Source organism: Triticum aestivum, chromosome 4B (assembly GCF_018294505.1).
Source record: "Triticum aestivum cultivar Chinese Spring chromosome 4B, IWGSC CS RefSeq v2.1, whole genome shotgun sequence".
Taxonomy (NCBI): domain Eukaryota; kingdom Viridiplantae; phylum Streptophyta; class Magnoliopsida; order Poales; family Poaceae; genus Triticum; species Triticum aestivum.
The window spans coordinates 672,153,434-672,174,401 of record NC_057804.1 but is presented as its reverse complement, the minus strand read 5'-3'; the positions used below and the strand labels follow the sequence as shown (position 1 = coordinate 672,174,401).

The 20,968-nt window shown below is 46.4% G+C and overlaps 1 pseudogene across 1 annotated transcript; it reads left to right on the top strand.

Annotated features, from left to right (window-relative positions):
• Positions 1-16,621: 16,621 nt before the first annotated feature.
• On the top strand, positions 16,622-20,733 carry LOC123094073 (trihelix transcription factor GTL1-like; annotated as a pseudogene). The gene is made up of 3 exons (XR_006445741.1): positions 16,622-17,464; positions 18,114-19,722; positions 19,813-20,733. The product of XR_006445741.1 is annotated as a trihelix transcription factor GTL1-like (transcript).
• The last annotated feature ends 235 nt before the right edge of the window (positions 20,734-20,968 follow it).

Genomic DNA, 20,968 nt, shown 5'->3' with positions numbered 1-20,968 from the left:
TATATGTACGATACCCTAGCCAAACAGGAACATGCACACTTTAGCTATATATCAGTCAGCTGAAAATTCTTATTTGGGTCAATCGATTTTGTGGCCATCCGATTCTGCTTTGAGATGTGTGTTGTTTTCCTTTTTTTCTGTGTCATTTTGGGGGTGAGTTGGGCTGTGTGGAATCGATTGACCCTGAGATTGGGTCAGTCGAATTGCTTCTTGGGCTCGTTTTTGCCCTTCTGGGTTGTGTTTTTCTTTTCTTTTTTCCTTTCCATTATTGGTTAGTTTTTGTTTTTGTAGGTTTTTGGCTAAGTGTAATTATATACATACAAATACTCTATAATATGTGCCAAATTTTCATGATTATATGATTATTTTTTGCATATTATGGTAAAGTGCAATTTCGGTGCAAAGTTGTGCGCAAGTTTTTCTTTAGAAAGAATTTTATCTTCTTAAAAGAAATACCAACGTAACTAATTCATTCTTTTTCAGAAAAAATCATTTGATACTATTGTTTTAGTCTTTACTTCATTTTCATTCTACTTTAAGGTTAATACCAATGACACTATTCATTTGTTCTTAGATTTTGTTTTTGCAAAAGTTCCACTTCTATATGCTTACTCTTGCATATTTTTAAAAAGCGCAATTTTTATGTATATTCGTGCAATTTTTGTCAGTGCTTGTTTTAGATTATTTTTTTCAATTTTCTTTGTTCTTAAATGGTAATACCAATGCCATTAATTTATTCTTTATTTTGTGGGTATTTTTCTATTTCACTTTTCTGTTTCTATGTGTTTTCCTTTTTTCTTTATGTGTTTTTTTGGATGTTGAGTGTGTGTAAATATATGCACGCAAGTACTACATGTATACATTATATTAGATTATGAAAATTTCACTACTATACGTTTCTTCTTACATATTATAAAAAGTGCAACTTTTGTACTAATCGTGACGAAATTTTTGTTTCAAGTTTTTATTTCACTTTCTCTCTTATTTAGGAGTAATACCAATGGCACTATGGCACTAATTTATTCCTTCTTTGTAACTTATCTTTTTGTAAATTCTACTAGTATATGTTTGTTCTTCCATATGTAAAAAAAGTGCAATTTATGTGTAAATTATGTGCAAATTTATCATGATTTTTTCATTCATTTCTTCTTAAAGGGATGTACAAATGTCACTGCTTCATTATGTTTTACAAAATGCTATTTTTTATTTTTGTTTGTTTAAATAAGTATACACACAAGTACTATACAACACGTGTGTAAATTATAGTAGAGAGCAAAATTGCAATATTATATGTACCTTTTTTACATATTACTGAAAGTGCAATTTCAGTGCAAACTTGTGTGCAAATTTTTTCTCCTTTTCTTTTTTCTTAAAGGGGTTCATTCTTCCATAGAAAACTTCATATTTTGATTTTGTTTCTGTTATTATTTATTTTATTTTATTTCTTTAGAAGCAATACCGATATCCTTGCACTATTGTGTTTTTATTCTTGCATATTATAAAATTTCAAGTTATGTATAAATGTGTACAATTTTTTTCATTTTTTATTTTCTTCTTCTCAAAAGGGAATACTAATGCCACTAATTCATTAATTCTTAGACTACTTCTTTTTCTTTTTTACATGTGTAAGTATACATGCAAGCACTATACAATATGTGTCAAACTATACTTGATTGTGAAAAATGGACTATTATATGTTTATTCTTTGCGTATTACTCCCTCTGCTAAGAATTATATTTCTTTACTAAGGGAGTACCAAAAGTGTGATTCAAATGTAATGTTATGCGCAACTTCTTTTACTTTCTTGGGCAATACCAATGCGACTAATATATTCTTGCTTAGAAAACTTTATAATATTAATTTTGTCAATTTTCATATCGTATACAATTACTGAAAACTTAAAAAAAATGTATGTGCACTAATGTGTAATTCATGTAGTCATTCCCATCCACCAGACTGCATGCATATACGTGGGACACACTATCATAAATACATGACATGCAAACAGTAGCTTGAATATGCATGCATGTACCCATGGCCAGGCCAAGCGTTGCCAGCCACAGGATGAATCCTACGTATGAAAGGGCAAATGACTGACCCAAAAAATAGAGTCAGTCAGACTGGCACGTAGCCAGACCCGAACATGCATGCATGATCGGTTCTGAAAAAGATGGCTCCCTGCATGCATATGCAATTTGTGTCGAGTCCGTAGAGCTTATTCATTTCTTGCACGCAAACGCCTGTGTAACTAATTAACCTAGTAATGAGCGACAACCAAATACAGTAGCGGGAGAGGTACTAGTAGTGAACCGCTTTCTTTTACGAGTAATCGTGAAACATCAACCAATATAATGGCTGTACGTCGCGAGGCCATGCAATGCAATGCATGGGACGCGGTTTCCCGAGGCTACACGCACGCACGCAGCGGTGCCGTATACGTACGCACGCCCCTGCTGCATGCAGTTTTCTTCACCAGACGACGACGCAACTGCATTTTACCGGCCAGAGCGCGCGCTCAATGCTGAGGATATGTCGCACTTTGCGTTCCTTGGTGCCTGGTGCAAGCCACTGGTTGGCATAACAGATCCCTTCACCGCAGAGTTGCTGGCCTTTCGAGACGGGATGATCTTTGCGCAACTCCGTGGTTTCTCACATGTGATCATGGAGATCGACTGCTTGGAGCTAGTTGATCTGTGGAACTCGCGCAGCAACACCCGTTCAGTTGTCGCGCCTATCTTGACCGAATTAGAGGACATCGGTGCTTCCTTTGCTTCACTTTCTGTTACTCATGTCAGTAGGGAAAGTAATAACCCGGCGCATCAGTGTGCTCGTCGAGCTAGCACACTTGATGGCACCGAGAGTTGGCTTGATGCAAGCCCTGAGTTTCTGGTATCCAGCCTGCGGGCAGATTGTAACACTATGATTCTACGTTAATAAAGTCCTGAATTCGACGCAAAAAAAAAACTACCAAATGCGGACGCCAGAGTTTCTTCCCGGAGAGGTGCACCGCCTCTCTGTCGTACCTCTGTGACGTAGCTAAGAGCATCTACGACCCATATCGGTCTCAAACTTCCGGACGGTCCATCCGGACACAATTTTTCAACCCAGACGACCCCCTCAAACGGGCCTCAAACGTCCAGACTGTCCGGCACCCTTGATATCCAGCCCAAATATGAGGCGGATATGAGAATGTCCGGGCGCGTCCGTCATGTTGGTCTGACAGCGGGGTCCCACACGGAAACCCGGCTGTCCGACGGATGCCGTGCATCCGTCGCTGTGGTGTGAACATCGCGTGACGCCGCTCCGACTCGCTATCCGAGACCAAATCCGCCTATTTATGCCGGCGGGCGCCCCGCAACCCTAGCCCCCCCCCCCACCTCCCCCTCTCCGCGCCTTCAGTCCGAACCCATCCACCTCCTCTCTCTCTCGCTCTGGCGCTCTGCCATGCACCGGCGCTCCGCCATGGTCCGGATAAAGATCACCTACTACACAATGTTCACGCCGGAGCGCCGGTACGAGATCCAGCAGGAGATCCGGGCAAGACAAGCCGCACACGCTGCCCGGATCGCTGCCGGGCTGCCTCTGGACTCGACAGAACCGGAGGAGGAGGGGCAATCGAGGGAAGAGCAGGGAGAGGAGGTGGAGCAACCGGAGTCGGAGCAGGAGCTCCTGGGCTTCAACATGGAGCAGGCAGAGGCAGAGTTCGCCGTCGCCTAATCGGAGAAGATGGCGGAGCAGCAGGCCATCTTGGGGTCCATCCAAAATGAGGTCTATGTGAAGGCCAACCGTGCGTTCCTCCGGCAGAAGCAGCAGGCGCCCAACGCACTCTTCGCCGAACTCGACGTAGAGATGGAGGCGGAGGAGGCCAGAGCGGAGCAGCCGGAGCTGCAGCTGCCGCCCATGGTGCCGGATCCGGGCACAGAGATCGTCGACATCTCCAACGACGAGTAGTTAGGTGATCGATATAGTACGTAGGTTTATTTCGTTTGCATGTCTTTCTTTGAATTTAAGAATCTAGTATGAGATGTCTGGATGCAACTCGTGAAATTGAAGGCGTGCCCGGAAACTCCCAACGGACCGGACGCTCCTGGAAGCCCGTTCGAATCTTCAGTCCTAGCCTACATTTTTTTTTCTCCCAGAACTACACTTCTATACAGCTACCAAATTTGGTTGCAACTTGATTCCTTTTCTTAGTTTGATCACATATTATGCATGCCTAAAAGCTAGAACTGTCTATTCATAAGTTGCCTGAAAAATCATCTAAATTGATTCCAATTTTTAGAGCCATCGGATCAAAATCAGACGGCTAAGCTTCTTTCTTCAACCTCCCATCTTCTCCATCTACCGTCTGCTGGATTCAGCGCACCTGCTATTTTGCCGCAAGTATTTTAGGGTGTCTCCAACGCCGTGCATCAAACCGCCCATAAATGTTTGGAGAACACAGTTCAGACACTTTTTGCCATCCAACGCCGTGCATAAAACCTCCGCGGACCGGCCCGCACATCTAAATTCCCCCAAAACGAAAACAAACTTGTGGGAGGTTTGAGGGAGTCCGCACACCTGCCACGACTGACTCCGAGACACCCGGCCCACCAAACCCCCAACCCACTCCGTTCCTCCCCTTGCTCTATATCTGCACCATCAACACCGCCATCGCCTCCACATCGCTCCGGTCGCCGCCCAGTTCTTGTCTGACCTCTGCTCTTCACCCATGCACCTTGTACTTCATGGCCATTGCACCCTGGATCCTTCCGCGCGATATAGGTATCATCCGCCCCCTGCCGACACATCCATGGCGGACACCACCCCGACAAGTTTTCCGCCAAATGCCATTTATAATTTTTGACTTTCTCCTTGTTTAACATGAAGCAAGCACGACGATGGTGTACTCGGTGGGGGAGATGCATTGTTGAGCGAAGCGTGGTTGGCCACATGTGTAGGATTTGTAGGCATGAAGCAAAAGGGCGTGATATTTTGACAACATGTGTATTCTTGGTTTCATTAATTAGTACAAGCACTATACACCCTACAATTTGGATGTAGTCTATGATCACGGTGCAACGTCTCTACTCCATTGGTGGTACATGATTTCAAATGCCGTTATAATGAAGTATTGTGGTGCGATTGCACAGGTGAAAGAGGTAGCCAATGGGCGCGTCAATCAAGAACATTATACATTTTGCTTTTGTTTGCTCTACAGGTTGGTCAATTCATTGATTCGCTTAATATTGCAACTTTTATTAGCATTATAGTTGAATTTGGGGTCGATGAATTTGAAAAACTTGGTAACATTTGGTGCTTTTATTAAGATTTAAATGCATGGCTGAATCGCTATCGATCGATGATTCGAAATAAGGCTGCATGACGGACAATTTGGTTTAGTTTACGTCAATTATTTTGAAGGGGTGAACATTTGGTACACTAGGTTGGATGGGCGTCCCATATCCGCGAATACGTCAGGACATGTCCGTAAACATTTGGTGTGTCCACTTTTATGCACACTCGTTGGAGATGCCCTTACCAGGGTAGTTTAATTAAAAAAATGCGAAAAGAAGGTACTAGGTCAGTAGTCCTGGCTGGCCGACGTGCTGATGTACATACGTATCAGTATCAGCGGCACTTTCAGCGAGCACATTAATAACAACTGAGGATAATCTGGCGGTGGAACTAACTTTCTTTCTTATAGTACTCCCTCCGTCTGGAAATAGTTATCATTAAAATAAATAAAAGGTGATGTATCTAGATATATTTTAGTTTTAGATACATTCCTCTTTATTCATTTTGATGACAAGTATTTTCGGACGGAGAAAGTAGTAATTAAGATGGACGCATGCATGTGTGGGCGACAGCGAGAAAGCTTCTTCTTTTCTTTCACCTGTAATGTTTTCCCCGGGAGGCAAAAGGCAGGCAGCCAGCTAACTCTACATCATTAGCCGTATATACATCCGGCAGGCCCCAATCAGCTAGAGCCAGACTGTTCCTTCTATATACGCATATATCTACGTACCCCACACTCGAATATGTATGCATTATTGATTGGTCCTGAAAAATACTCATAACTACTACATGTACATGCCTATCATACATACGGATCTCCCTGCAATTTACTTATTTAGCACTCCATCCGTTCCGAATTACAAGATGTTTTTTTTATGAATCAAATGTATATAGACGCATTTTAGCGTATCTGTTCACTCATCTCAGTCCGTACGCAGACAAAATTAAAATATCAAAAACGTCTCATATAATTCAAAACAGAGATGGTAATATCCATGCATGCATGATTGCATGTACACGCAATACGCAAGAGTGGATTCATTTCTTGCACGCAAACGCAATCGCGTCCTCCCTGTAACTAAACAACTGCAGTTGCTTGCGAGCTACCGGTAGCAATCCAGCACCGGCAGTTTGATGCTTGAGCAAATTAAGAATTAAAGAACTAGTTTAATTATCAGTGCTTCCGGGATCTTCTCTGATTAGTTTAATCACATGGATCGGTCTCACTGGGTTAGCAGCTAGGAACCATGCAGGCACCAATCATTACCGTACACCGCACAGCATCATAACCGATCACGCTGACGAAATTATTCCTCGACCGAACCATGTCGGCGGCACGTCAATGCCTTTTCATCTCTACTATATATATAGTCCAAGTGTACAGATTAGATTAGTTGTTGCCAAGCTAATCATACTGCAATACTATATCACCATTCATTGCAACTGTAAACTTGATCGGTCGGTGCTATGAAATTACTAATTGTATACGTAACATATATAATCTGGTATCTTTTTTTTTAAAACACAATGCAGACGCAAGCACTCATACACACGCGCATACACGCATCCCTATATATAATCTGGATATCATAAGCTTGTAAGAATAGTCGTCACTGATCGAGTGTGCCTGATGAACCGTCGCCCAAATGGATGATGGACCATTTTCGTGGTGTAATATTCATGGACCATGCATGCACGCATCTTTGTGTTGTGCGCCATCTATCCATCCATGAAAATGCGTGTGCGCCTTCATTTTCCCTCCTTTTCACCTTTGTTTTATTCCTTTGGGAAAAGCGTGCGCATGCGGCTCCACTGCTGCGTTTAGAATAAAGGGAAAAAGCCCAATCAATCAGTAGAACGAACATGCATGTTGTTGTCCTCCTAGTAAAAGGTATACTCCTACATGGTTTTCATTCCTAGACAGTGCTAGCGACTCCCGACCTCCTCCCAGCTGTTCCAGTGGACAAGCGCATGTGCATTTTATTAATTCCATTGCCGTGACCTTTACTGTTTTCTCAACATGACACGATGGTTCATGGTTCCAAAGCATCTTTGGGTTGGAGTACTCGGCAGTGACCACTATTCGTATGCTCCAATTTAATTTGGAAATTCAATATGCATCTTTTTTCTCTGATGAAGGCTGGATTTTATTGTCCCAAAATGGAGCATCGAGGGCATACAAACATAATGAGCACATACCCAGCCTTCACGTGATTAAGATGCACACAATCAACATCAACTCACGTATACAAAACCTCGCTGGCAAATAGCAAAGTTGATGAAGACCAAAGCTATGCATAGGCGGCAAACTACAACAATCACCATATCCGCACCAATCATCTCAGGACACCAAAAGGGCGATGAGGTTGTACAATATCAACGACTTTAGGAAGGGAGCGACGCTCGAGCACCGCCTTCACCGACTCCAACCACTCAAGGCTAGAATCTAGGTTGTTACACCGAAGATCCAGTTTGAGCGTATGCAAGCAGTGCCTTCAACAAGGTAACGACATAAAAACATCAGCACTGCCAGGTATAACCAACACAGGCCATACTTAGGCTTACATCCCAAACTTGAAACCGGGTGCTCAAGTAGCACCACCATCGACATTACTTATGTGTTGTCACCACCACTTTTTCGTGATCCCAACAGCTACATGCGACGCCACCACTGCGCAACCGCCCCTGTGTGTCAAGCCATCGTCCATAGTTTGCATCTCCTCACCGAAGTCAACCACCGGGTGTAGCACTAGTAGAAAACATGGCTTTGGTTGAGGCCATGGGTAAGGCATTAATCCCAGTTCACTCACGAACTGGGACCAAAGAGGGCATCAGTTCCGGTTCGCGAGGCCAGGGCGCCGGCCGGGCCTCAGGGGCCATTGGTCCTGGTTCATCTAACCCCTTTGGTCCCTGTTCCAGACACGAATCAGGACCAATGGGCCCACCGCCACTAGTCCCAGTTTGTGGCTTGAACTGGGACCAAAGGTTGTCCTTCAGTCCCGGTTTTGGCCACAAACCGGGACTAAAGAGAGGCCTATATATACCCCCGCCCCCGCCCACGAGCAGAGCCACGACTCTGTTTTTTTGGCCGGACATGGGAGAACTTTGTGGTGCTCTAGCTCACCTCCTATGCACATGAGGTGTTCGATGAAATGCCTGAGCCACACTTAAGCTTTCTCCTCTCCAAGCTCCATTTGTCTAGGTTTGGCGGTCCGCCCTGTCCTGTCCCCATCCTCACCGCCGTCGATCGCCCACACCGATCTCGTCGCCGGCACCACCGTGGTGAGCCTCTTGTTGTTATCTTCTTTCTAAAAGAAAAAAATTTCTTACTTGTATGATTTAGATCGATACTTGTATAATTTTCTTACTTTTATTATTGTTTGTTATTATATAGTCGATGGTTTTAGTATCCGCCTCCGTCGGCCCTCGTCCTGTCTATGATTCGGATGTGGTATATATATTATCTTTTATAACTATTTGTTTCATTTAGTGTTTATGACAATTATGCCGACCAACGTGACATAGATGTTTTTATCTAGGAGGTATGTGAACCGGAAATTCCAACCGACCCTATTGTCGAGAGGTGAAATTTAGTTGAAAAAGAAAACAATTACTTGAAGAAAAAGTTGAAAAAAATTGACAAGGAGAAGATGAGATTGGAGTTGCATGTTACGGATGTCGTCGATGATCACAAGATCAAGATGGATGCAATGCGCTTGAAGATTAGAAAGATTAGAAAATATGCCATTCATACTGAGGCTTGGTATCATTATGCCGTTGGATCAATTGTTATCTTAGTTGCGATTATGATCGCATTTGTTGTTGCATTGAAATGTTTTACATAGTTTCAATGTATGGTTTAATTAGATGCTCTAGAGAGCTATATGTTGTTCAATGGAACTATGTATGAACTTTCAATCACTACTTTACTTTGGTTTTATTGTGATGATGAACTTCTATTAATTTGGTCACTTCTCTATTCATGATGTTCTGTAATGGTTTTTGACACACTTAATTATATATAATGCATGCAGATGAACCGACAATGGATGTACGGTGACAGACACACCTCCGAGTACATTAAGGGCGTGCATAATTTTATTGAAGTGGCTGAGGCAAACAAGAAGAATGGTTATATGTGTTTTCCATGCCCTATCTGTGAGAATACAAAGTCTTACTCTAACCGGAAAACCCTTCACATCCACCTGCTTCAGAGGGGTTTCATGCCACACTATAATGTTTGGACCAAGCACGGAGAAAGAGGGGTTATGATGGAAGACAACAAAGAAGAAGAGGATGATGATAACTATCCGCCCCCTGAGTACGGTGATGCTGCAATGGGGGAAGCTGAAAATCAAGAGGAACCAGACGATGTGCCTGATGATGATCTTCGCCGGGTCATTGTTGATGAAAAGAGACAATGTCAAAGTGAAAAGGAGAAGTTGAAATTTGATCGCATGTTAGATGATCACAAAAAAGGGTTGTACCCAAATTGCAAAGATGGCAAGACAAAGCTCGGTATCACATTTGAATCCTGCAATGGAAGGCAGACAATGGTGTATCTAACAACTGATTTGAGAAGCTACTAAAAATATTGAAGAAGAAGCTTTCAAAGGATAACGAATTGCCCGACAGTACGTACGGAGCAAAGAAGGTTCTATGCCGTCTAGGATTGGAAGTGCAGAAGATACATGCATGCCCTAATGACAGCATCCTCTCGCGGTGCGTACAAGGATTTGAACGCATGCCCAACATGCGGTGCATTGCGGTATAAGATCAGACGAGATGACCCTGGTGAGACTATCATAGCCAAATCTATGAGAGAGTGATTCAGTGTTGGGGAGACTATCTATTTAAGCACAAGAGCAAGGAGTTCATCATCGAATACACATCTATTCCCTTTTGGATAGTGGTGTCTCCTTGATTGGTTAGGTTTCACTTGGGAGCCTCCAAGATCTTGTGGAGTTGAATCAAGGAGTTTGTAAGGGCAAGGAGGTCGCCTAGTTCATGAAGATCTATCCCGAGTGAGGCTAGTACTTCAAGGACGTAAGGCATGATGGAATAGGCAAGGATACTTCTTCGTGGACCCTTCGTGGGTGGAGCACTCTGTGGACTCGCACAACCGTTACCCTCCATGGATTAAAGTCTCCATCAAGGTGGACGTACGATAGCACCACCTATCGGAACCATGCCAAAAATCACCATGTCTTCATTGCGTTTGATTTCTCCGATCCCTTCTTTACGTTCATATGCAAAGTCCTTACTTTCCGTTGCTCAACTCTTAGACTTGCATGTGTAGGGTGTTCTTGACTTGCTATAATTTCTAAAACTTTCCTACAACTAACATTGGGAAAAGGATAAGTTTTTATTTGATCAAGTAGTCTAATCACCCTATCCTCTCTAGACATACTTTCAATCCTACAAGTGGTATCGGAGTTTTGGCCTCCATTGCTTTGGTTTCACAACCTAGGACAGTATGACGTCTAGTAAGGGTAACTATCACTGTAGAGGTCCATATTTCGATGGTACAAACTTTGCTAGTTGGAAGCATAAGATGAAAATTCATATTCTTAGTCATAACCCCCACCGTTTGGGCTATTGTTCGTGTTGGCTTGTAAGGTGAATTCTTTGATGATTGTAAGGAATTAGATTGTGAAGCAATAATCGCAGAAAAATTAAATATACTGAGTAAATTTCTTATAAATAAACTTGCTAACTTTTTTGCTATTTGATCCGCAAAATAAATTTAATGATAACTTGCTAAATAAAGTTTATGTTAGACTTGATAAATAAAGTTATTGTGTTGCTATTTGCTAGTTTTTTTATGTCAGCTATTGTATTGTTCGTATTTGGATATCTTTAATTAATAAACTTGATATTGTTTTAGTTGCTACTTCTACGAACATTCTTGCTAAATAAATCAGAAAATTAAACTTGTTGTGATTAAGCTTACTAGATAAAATTGCTATGTTCCTTTTTGCTACCGTTTGATAAATGAAGTTGCTAATATTTTAGATGTTATTTACTATTTTGTAAGTCTTTAAATAACAAAAATTGTGGTTTGCTAATTTATTTGTTTATCTATCCACCCCCACCCCGACCACCGAGAGAAAATGTTAGAGGAGGAAAAATTCTAGTGCATGTTGAACCAATATCATGTAAATTAAGAATCACTAGGTGCTTTGTGGGGCATGTTGGACCCATATCCCTTTGTGCCCCCTACCCCTTTGCTGTTGTGACTTACTCTTCATGTAAAACTTACCCATGTTGTTGCATGTGTTTTTAATACAAAAGGAATATATAATTCACTCATTAAAAAAATGAGTGTCCAACTGATAGACTAGTACATTCCTCTTCCTTAAAAATATGACGTTTGATAAGTTATGTTTAGTGTTCAATAAATAACAATGAAAATTGACATGCTTACATACTAATTTTATGATGAATGTATCATGTATCTCTAACATTATGTCTCTAAAACATCTTGGGTGCTGGCGATAAGGCACCGTCGCCGAAGTACACATCTGAGTCAGGCGTGATGCAGAAAGTGCCTCTGATGGCATCTTTTCAAGATGGGTTTGCTACAGAGTCTCCACCACGAATATAAACCAAATCCAAGACAAGCCCCTGGTCCATAGGTAGTAACTATTAGCTTCCTGTGTAATTGCGCGGGCAGTGGCCCTGAGTACTTGGTTCGCTATACCTCAGGGCCGACACAAGCATATAATGGAAGGCGCTATGGTCCATAGGACGATCTTAAAGATACAGAGTGTGTCAATTGTCTTGCCTCCGGTTAAGCACTTATAGAAAAATACATGCTATAGAAATATCAATAAAAATAACAACAATAGTATACATATTTTCCAGATGTGATTGGCTTTTTTTATGTCCATATTTAATTGTCAAGGTAATTTGTCAGATATTTTCTCTAGCCTCGCCGACTTTTCAAAGTCTTTGTAGTTATACGAACAAACAATCATCAACATCAGTTCACCTCACCTCACACCTATAGGTCCGCATAGAACCTTCAAAATTAAACTGGAGTAACATCTTACTAAAATTGTACATACACACCGCAATTAAGTGGCGACAATATGCAATTTTTTGTGACTAAAACTCATGGAAACGCTATATCTATATCGTCTTTTAGTACCATGGATATCTTTATCTAAGCAGTGAATTAAATGTGTGTACTCTTCACATACGTACAACTGCATCCAACGGTGCAGGTGTATAATCACTCACTCTTGTACTAGCTGTCCAACACTAGCTAGTGTATGGAGATGAAAATGGCCTTGTACGTACCACGCCACGGTGGGGCTGTGATGGTTATGGTGGGGGTGAAAGACCATGCGTTGCATGTTATCCCAAACACCAAAGGAGGGTTGTGTGACCTGTAATATTGGAGGGTTGGCTTGGGTTGGGACCGGGGCCGGGGCTTGCAACACGTTGCACACTATTTCCTCGGTACCCTGCCAAAAAAATTTGCTAATTAAACTTAATAAGTAAACTTGTTATGGATAAACTTGCTACTTCCTTCGTGTCGGTGCATAGAACATGCACGTAGTTCTAGACCGTCAATTTAACTAGCTAAATATATATTATATGTAATAAAATTATATATCTATTCCTGAGCATGCGTGACGTGGAAAGTGCCCTGGAATGCATCTATCCAAGAAATGTTTGCTACCGAGTCCCACCGCGTATTGGCACATATAATTTGAGATGTATCATGTTGCTTGAACATTATGTTTGTAAAGCATCTTGGGTGCCGGCGAAGAGACCTCGTGCAAAAGTGCATTATTCCTGAGTCATGCATGATGCGGAAAAGCGCCTCAGAATGCACGTGCTATAGCCTTGCTTACTTTTCAAAGTCTCCGTAGCTATGCCAACCAATCATCGACATCAATTCACCTCACCCCACAGGTCCGCATAATATGTACAACCTAGCTTCAAACTTCAAACCGATCGAGGAACATTTTACTAGAACTATATGCACTGCAATTAATTGTATAGTGTCGGCAATATGCATTTTTTCTAGTGACGAAATTTCACTAGAATTCCAAAAAAAGGGCAATACGTGTATTTTGGTGACTATTATTTCTGGAAAATTAGCTCTCCATATATGTATATATAAACAGAGAATTGAATGTGTGTATACATATATATAGAGCTAATTTGGTGGTTTGAGAATGTGTGGTACCGTGTGCGCGCAGGTGTACAATTAATCACTCGCTCCTGTACCGTACTAGCTGTCCAACACTCGCTAGTGTATGGAGATGAGATGAAAACGGTGTGGTACGTACATACGTACCACGCCACGGTGGGCCTCTAGTGGCTGTGATGGACCATGCTATTTATTTATTTATTGCAGATATGGTTGGCTATTTCTATGTCCATATGTGATTGTCTAAATAATTTGTCAGATATTTTCTCTTGTACTAGTTGCCCAACAGTAGCAAGTGGAGTATATGGAGATGAAAATGGCGTTGTAGGTAGCAGGCCACGGTGGGGCTATGATGGTTATGGTGATGGTGAAGGACCATGCGTTGCAACCCCAAACTCCAAAGAAGGGTTGTGTGACCTGTGATATTGGGGGTTGTGTTGGATTGGGTTGGGACCAGGGGCATGCAGCACATTGCGCAACACCTCCTCGCTACCTCGCCAATTTACTAATTAGACCTACTAAGTACGTAAACTTGTTATGGATAAACTTGCTAAGCCTTTTGTTGCTATTTGGTGAGATTAATCTCGCCAAATAAGTTTAATGATTAAACTTGCCAAATAAACATTTCTGTTAGACCCAATGAATTGAGTTGTTGTGTTGCTATTTGCCTATCTTTAATCAGTAAAGTCAATATTATTTTAGTTGCTACTTCTACGTTTGATGAGTTATGTCCATTGTTGAACAACAACAACAACAATAACAAAGTCTTTAGTCCCAAACAAGTCGGAGTAGGCTAGAGGTGAAACCCATAAGATCTCGCGACCAACTCATAGTTCGGGCACATGGATAGCAAGCTTTCACACAACCCTGTCCATAGCTAGTTCTTTAGTGATACTCCAATCCTTAAGGTCTCTCTTTACAGACTCCTTCCATGTCAAATTCGGTCTACCCCGACCTCTCTTGACATTCTTCGCACGCTTTAGCCCTCCGCTATGCACCGGAGCTTCTGGAGGGCCTCGCTGAATATGCCCAAACCATCTCAGATGATGTTGAACAAGCTTCTCTTCAATTGGAGCTACCCCAACTTGATCTCGTATATCATCATTCGGGACTTGATCCTTCCTCGTGTGGCCACACATCCATCTCAAAATACGCATGATGGGTTATGTCCAGTGTTGAATGAATACAAATTAAATTGGCATGTTTACCTACTAATTCTTATGATGTACATATCATGTCGTTTAGCACTGTGTTTGTAAAACATCTTGTTTACCAGTGAGGAGATTCTGTCGCAGAAGTTCACAATTCCGAGTCTAGCGTGATATGGAAAGCGCCTCGGAAGGCATCTATCCAAGATGGTTTTGCTAAAGTGGCTCGCTACGAATAGACATCAAATCCGAGACAAGCCTTGGCCCATGGGTATAGTAACTTCTAAGCGCGAGAAAAATCCTCTAGAGTAATTGCGGAGGTCACCGCCTTAAATGATTGGGCTCGCTATATCTTATGCCCTATACAAATGTATAATTGAAGGGGCTATAGGCCATGGGACATGGGACATGTTTAAAGATGCCGAGCGTGTCGATTGTCATGCCACTGAAAATGTGTGACCATATAAAAAAGTACTTGCTCGAGAAATTTCAATAAATAATTAACGATTATGCTACATCCAGATGGAGCAATGCTATACCTACAAAGGAGTTAACGTAATTTTTACGTGATTATCCGGATGGCAAGTTATGATTGGGGTGAGGTAGAAGGACGGCCCACCCCAGTTAAATTCCGCGGGGGGGTTATTGTGAGAAGGTTACGTAGAACTTGCGTAAGTCTTGGTAACCACGGGATTATTATTGAACCAGATATGATTGTCTTGTATTTGTAGATAATACTGCATTGTCACACGTTTTCTCTTGGATCGCTTGCTTTTGAGAGTCGTCCTTGCGGCTAGTTATGGAAGCAAGCAATCATGGATGTCAGTTCGGTTGAGCTCAGCTCACCCGGCCCACATGTCCACACACAAACCCTATTCATTCATAAACTAATAAAACCAGACACCATTTCACTAACTAAATTGTGCGTGCATGCACGCTGCAATTCTGGCTAGCTAGTGTCGGTGATGTAGAATTTTTGTTTTCCGGCGATCTACTAATAAATCCCCGGAAACCTTATGTGTGTGTGTGTGTGTGTGTCTATATATATATATATATATATATATATATATATATATATATATATATCTAGTATAAGAGGTGAAGTAAATGTGTGTGTGTGTGTGTGTGTGTGTGCTCTCTAAATGCATTGGTAGCATTTGGTAGTTGGAGGATGTGGCGTGCGTGCAGGCGTACACTAGAATGCGTCACTCGCTCGCTCTTGTACTGTACTAGCTGTCCTAGTGTATGGTATGGAGATGCATGAGATGAAAACGGGGTTGGTTGTACGTACGTACGTAGCACGCCACGGCACGGTGGGGCTGGATGTAGTGGCTGTGATGGAAGGACCATGCATGCGATCGACTGGATGCGATGCGTTGCGTTGCGTTGCGTTGCATGTTACCCCCAACCCAACCCAAGCCAACCCAACCCAACCCAGAGAGAGAGAGAGGTCCAAAGAGGGTTGTGTCATGTGTGACCTGTGAATCATCTTCATCTTGCAATTGGGGGGTTAGGTTGGGACCGGCCGGAGCAAGGCAAGCGAGCAGCACGTTCTCTCTACCTCGCCGGCCGTCCGTCAGGCCCCACCGCACAGCTGTTCTAGTGTGGCCTTGTCCCTCCCTCCCTTGCATCCACCGATCCAATCCACATCCGATCCACCAAAAGAAAGCTCTTTTCTCGGCCTCCACTCTTTTTGTACACCCCGTCGGATCCCAGCAACGGACGGCTGGGACCGCCCCTACGCGTCTCGTAGATCGTCGTCATCTCCCTCCCCTCCGGGCGTCAAAACCAGTGAGCAGTAGAGTTACTGTGGGTGTCCTGGAGTCGAGTAGAAGAGGACGACGATGGGTGAAAGAAAGGAAGAAGGCCATGGATGGTAGGGTAGGGTAAGCCCGACGACGTACGGGCCGCAACCTCCCCTTCCCTTGCTGACAGCGCGGCGCCCATCTGTCCCTCTCCCCCACATCATCTTCTCCGGACGGACGGACGCCATTTCTACCTCCCATCCATCCCCACGGCACACTTGACAATTCACACCCTGCGCCTCCTCCACCGCCATTTTTATACTCCTACTATTTAGTGCGGACCTCCCTCCCAGCTGCTACAGTCCTACTCCTACTATTCATCCATCCGTCTCACTAGCTAGCAGCTTCTCCTTCTCCTCCTTCTCTCTCTCTCTCTCTCTCTCTCCATGCCAGCCTAGCCTAGCCTAGCTGGTACTTATCTCACTCCCACTCCTCGCAATATCTTCTTCTTCCTCCTCCTCAATTTCCCCTTCTCTCCCCCCTTTTCCTCACCTCTTTCCAGGCCAGGTGTGCCGGCCGGCGCGCGCGTTTCCACTAGCGGAGCCTCTTCATGCATGCACTGCTCATGGCTCCGCGCCCTCGCCCGTCCGCCTCACTCCCACAGTAGCCGCCGCCTAACAACAACTCAACAGTGAGCAGCTACCGCAAGACAATTCCCCTCTGCGGCGACTGAGGAGGTGAGGGCCGGAGCCATGCAGCAGCCGGCCGACATGCCGCCCTTCTCCCCGCCCGGCTGGCGCGGGCCCGCCGGGGCGCCCTCGCCCATCAGCAGCCGCCCGCCCGCGCCGGCCCCGGCTCCGGCTCCTGCGCCAGGACAGCAGCACCAGCAACACCAGCAGCAACATCAGCAGATGGACGAGCAGCACGGGGGGGGCGGCGGTGAGCGGGTCGGGCTCCGGGAGCGTGGACGGCGGCGAGGAGGGCGAGCGCGGCGGGTCGTCGTCGGCGGCGGGCGGCAACCGGTGGCCGCGGCAGGAGACGCTGGCGCTGCTCAAGATCCGGTCCGAGATGGACGCCGCCTTCCGGGAGGCCGCCCTCAAGGGCCCGCTCTGGGAGCAAGTCTCCAGGTACGTTACCCAACACTCAACCCAACCTCCCATGCCAATTCAGCAATCCCAGCTCCTCACGCTTCGTCTCCAAGCTCAGATCGATCGACGCGACGTCCCGATCCGTCATACATGTCTCAATTGTTTGTTGCATGAGGGAAATTTCACTGTCGGTCGAACTGGATGTGATGTCTGATGTGATAATTGATCCAGATGCCGTTCATGTGGCTCACATGCTCCACCCAAGAACTGTCTGCTGCCCACGACCACCAGCACGAGCACGCATGATGGACGGATGGATCCATCGATTTTTCCCAATTTAAAACCATACGCACATCGCTCTCCTCCTCCACTTTTTCCGTTTCTTTTTCCTCGGATTTGCGCCCGTCAGATCCAGTTTGGATCCCCAATAGTTAATCCCTCCATCTGCGTCCTGAATTTGGGGCTTTTCCTCGCACCTAATCGGGCTAAAAACCGCGCCTTTTCCGTGAGAGCAACATGCGGGCGCGCACGTATGCAATTCAGATCGATCGATCGATCGACGGTGATGGTTATATATGATGGGATGAATCATCATGGAAAAGTGAAGTGAGCTTGTATTGTGTGAGTGATGGTCAAATGGAGGTTACTCTTGTTGTCGTTGGTGTTGATCAATGGTGTGTGCGTGCAGGCGGCTGGCGGAGATGGGGCACACGAGGAGCGCCAAGAAGTGCCGCGAGAAGTTCGAGAACGTCGACAAGTACTACCGCCGCACCAAGGACGGCCGCACCGGCCGCGGCGACGGCAAGACCTACCGCTTCTTCACCGAGCTCGAGGCGCTCCACGGCGCCTCTGCCGCGCACCACCCGCCGCCTGCTCACGTGGCCGTCGCGCCACCGTCCGCCCCAGCCGCGAGCACAATTGGCGCGTACTCCGGCGTGCCCTCGGCGCCTTCGCGCGTCCTGCTGGCCGAGCCGTCTCCGCCGCCCCTTCTCCTAACGCATCAGCCGGTGTCTACCGAGGCGGCCGCATGCCTGACGACGACGACGGCGGCGGTGGTGGGCGACGCGAGCTTCTCTGATGGCTCGGACGGGGAGGACACGGACGAGACGGCCGACGGCGGGAAGCGGAAGAGGCGGGGCGGGAGCGGGAGCTGGGGCCATGGCGGCAAGGCCATGAGGTTCTTTGAAGGGCTGATGCGGCAGGTCATGGAGCGGCAGGAGGCCATGCAGAGCCGCCTCCTGGAGGCCATCGAGCGGCGCGACCAGGACCGCATGATCCGCGAGGAGGCCTGGCGCCGGCAGGAGGTGGCGCGCCTCGCCCGCGAGCAGGACGCGCTCGCGCAGGAGCGCGCCGTGGCCGCCTCCCGCGACGCCGCCGTCGTCTCCTTCATCCAGAGGATCACCGGGCAGATCGTCCCCGTGCACGCGCCGCCATCGTCCTTCCCCGCTAAGCCGGCCGCCACCGTCAACTCGGTCAAGCCGCCGGCGCTGCAGCCGACGCCCGTCGCCTCCGCTGCGCCCGCACCTCCTACTCCACGGCCGCCCGTTCAGGCGCAGCCGAACGTGACTACGCCAATGAGAACACAACCGCAGACGCCGCCGCCGCAGCCACAGCAGCACGCAACGCCGACGGCGACAGAGCCACAGCCAGTGACGCCGCAGCCGCAGCACCTACAGAGCAAGGAGATCGTCGTCGTCCACGCGGCGGAGCAGCCGCCGGTGGACATGGCCGGCGGCGCGTCGCCGTCTCGGTGGCCCAAGGCGGAGGTGCACGCGCTGATCCAGCTGCGGACGGAGATGGAGACGCGGTACCAGGACACGGCGCCCAAGGGCCCGCTGTGGGAGGACATCTCGGTGGGGATGCGGCGGCTGGGCTACAACCGGAGCTCCAAGCGGTGCAAGGAGAAGTGGGAGAACATCAACAAGTACTTCAAGAAGGTCAAGGAGAGCAGCCGGAAGCGCCCCGAGGACTCCAAGACCTGCCCCTACTTCCACCAGCTCGACGCGCTCTACCGCACCAAGGCGCTCGCATCCTCCTCCTCCTCCTCCCCCGTCGTCCATGCGCCGGTCACCGTGCTCTCGCCGGTGCCGCTGTCTTCCCAGACGCCACCTCCTGCGGCGCAGCACGTCGAGCACGGGGCCAAGAGCTCGATCACCAACGGCAACGGCCATGGGAACGGTAACGGCGCGGCCATGCAAGTGAAGGCGAGCAACGGCGCCGGTGCTGCGGCGATGTTCCCCTCCCCCGTCCATGCCGCCGGCAACGGCGGCAACAACGGCACGGCGACGAACAAACTGGTACGTCATTCTCGGCCCATGCACGCGTGCATGAACATACACGTTGTCTATACGATCCGTTCTAATCGATGCCATGTATCTTTCTTGAAGGAATCCAAGCAAGAAGTTATCCCGAAGGAGACGGCAACGGTGGTACCGCCGGCCGTGGCCATGAACCACAGCTACGGCCGCAACGACAGGAGGGACGTGTACGACCTGGACAGCGACAGCATGGACGAGGACGAGGAGGACGACTTCGACGACGACGACGACGACGACGACGAGGAAGACGACGCCGTCGGCGTCCCCGGCGGCCGCAACATCAACATGCCGCCGGCGCAGTACGACGCCCACTTCCTCCAAAGGCAGCATCAGCAGCAACAACATCAGAACCACAACCACAACCACAACGTCGTCCGGCCCAACGCAGCGAACGGCAGCGGCAACCCGCCGGCGGGCAACGCGGCGCCTACATCTGCCCCGGCGACAAGCGGGACGCCATTCCTGGCCATGGTCCAGTGATGATCGAGCAAGACGACGACGACGACGCTAGCGCTACAAACCAAGAAAGCCCAGGTGGTACCGATCTCGATCTCTCGTGTGCCCATACGGATCTACATCTCCACATGCATGCCCACTTGATCGATCGATTGATACCCCCTGCCTGCCTGCCTGCCGGTGCTAGCTAGGTAAAAACCCTACACAGAAAATTTACTTTTGCTCCTTCCAATCCAACCCAATCCAACAACCCTAAATTATTTCCATTATTGTTATTATTGTTATTATTCCTGGTGCACATATATATATATATATGGGCGGCGTATACATGATGTACATGTCACACATCTTCACCACACTGTACGTAGAGGCACGGTAAATTAAAAGGCGTGGGAATTTACCTTTTTATTTTTTGAGGATACTTTTGGAGTTACCATTTTTGTCTAAAAAAAGTTACTGTCCAGCATGTGTCATGTAAGAATTTTGTGCTCTTGTTAAATGTTGATGACTGTCAAGAACTTTACACTTGGTAAATGTGAATGTTATTCTACATATATTATACAGTATTTCCCAGTTCATGCATGCATAAATGTATCAGGGGCTGCTTCTTCATCTGTGGAATGTGCCTGGCACTCAGTTTTTAAAAAGCTTTGGGTTACCTATCACTTGGCTGTCAGGTAGTAGTAGTTAAATTGTATGAGATGCTGGCTGGATAGTTGCAGTAGAATATGTGGCTTGAACTGTGTTTATTCTCTAGGATGCAAAGTTT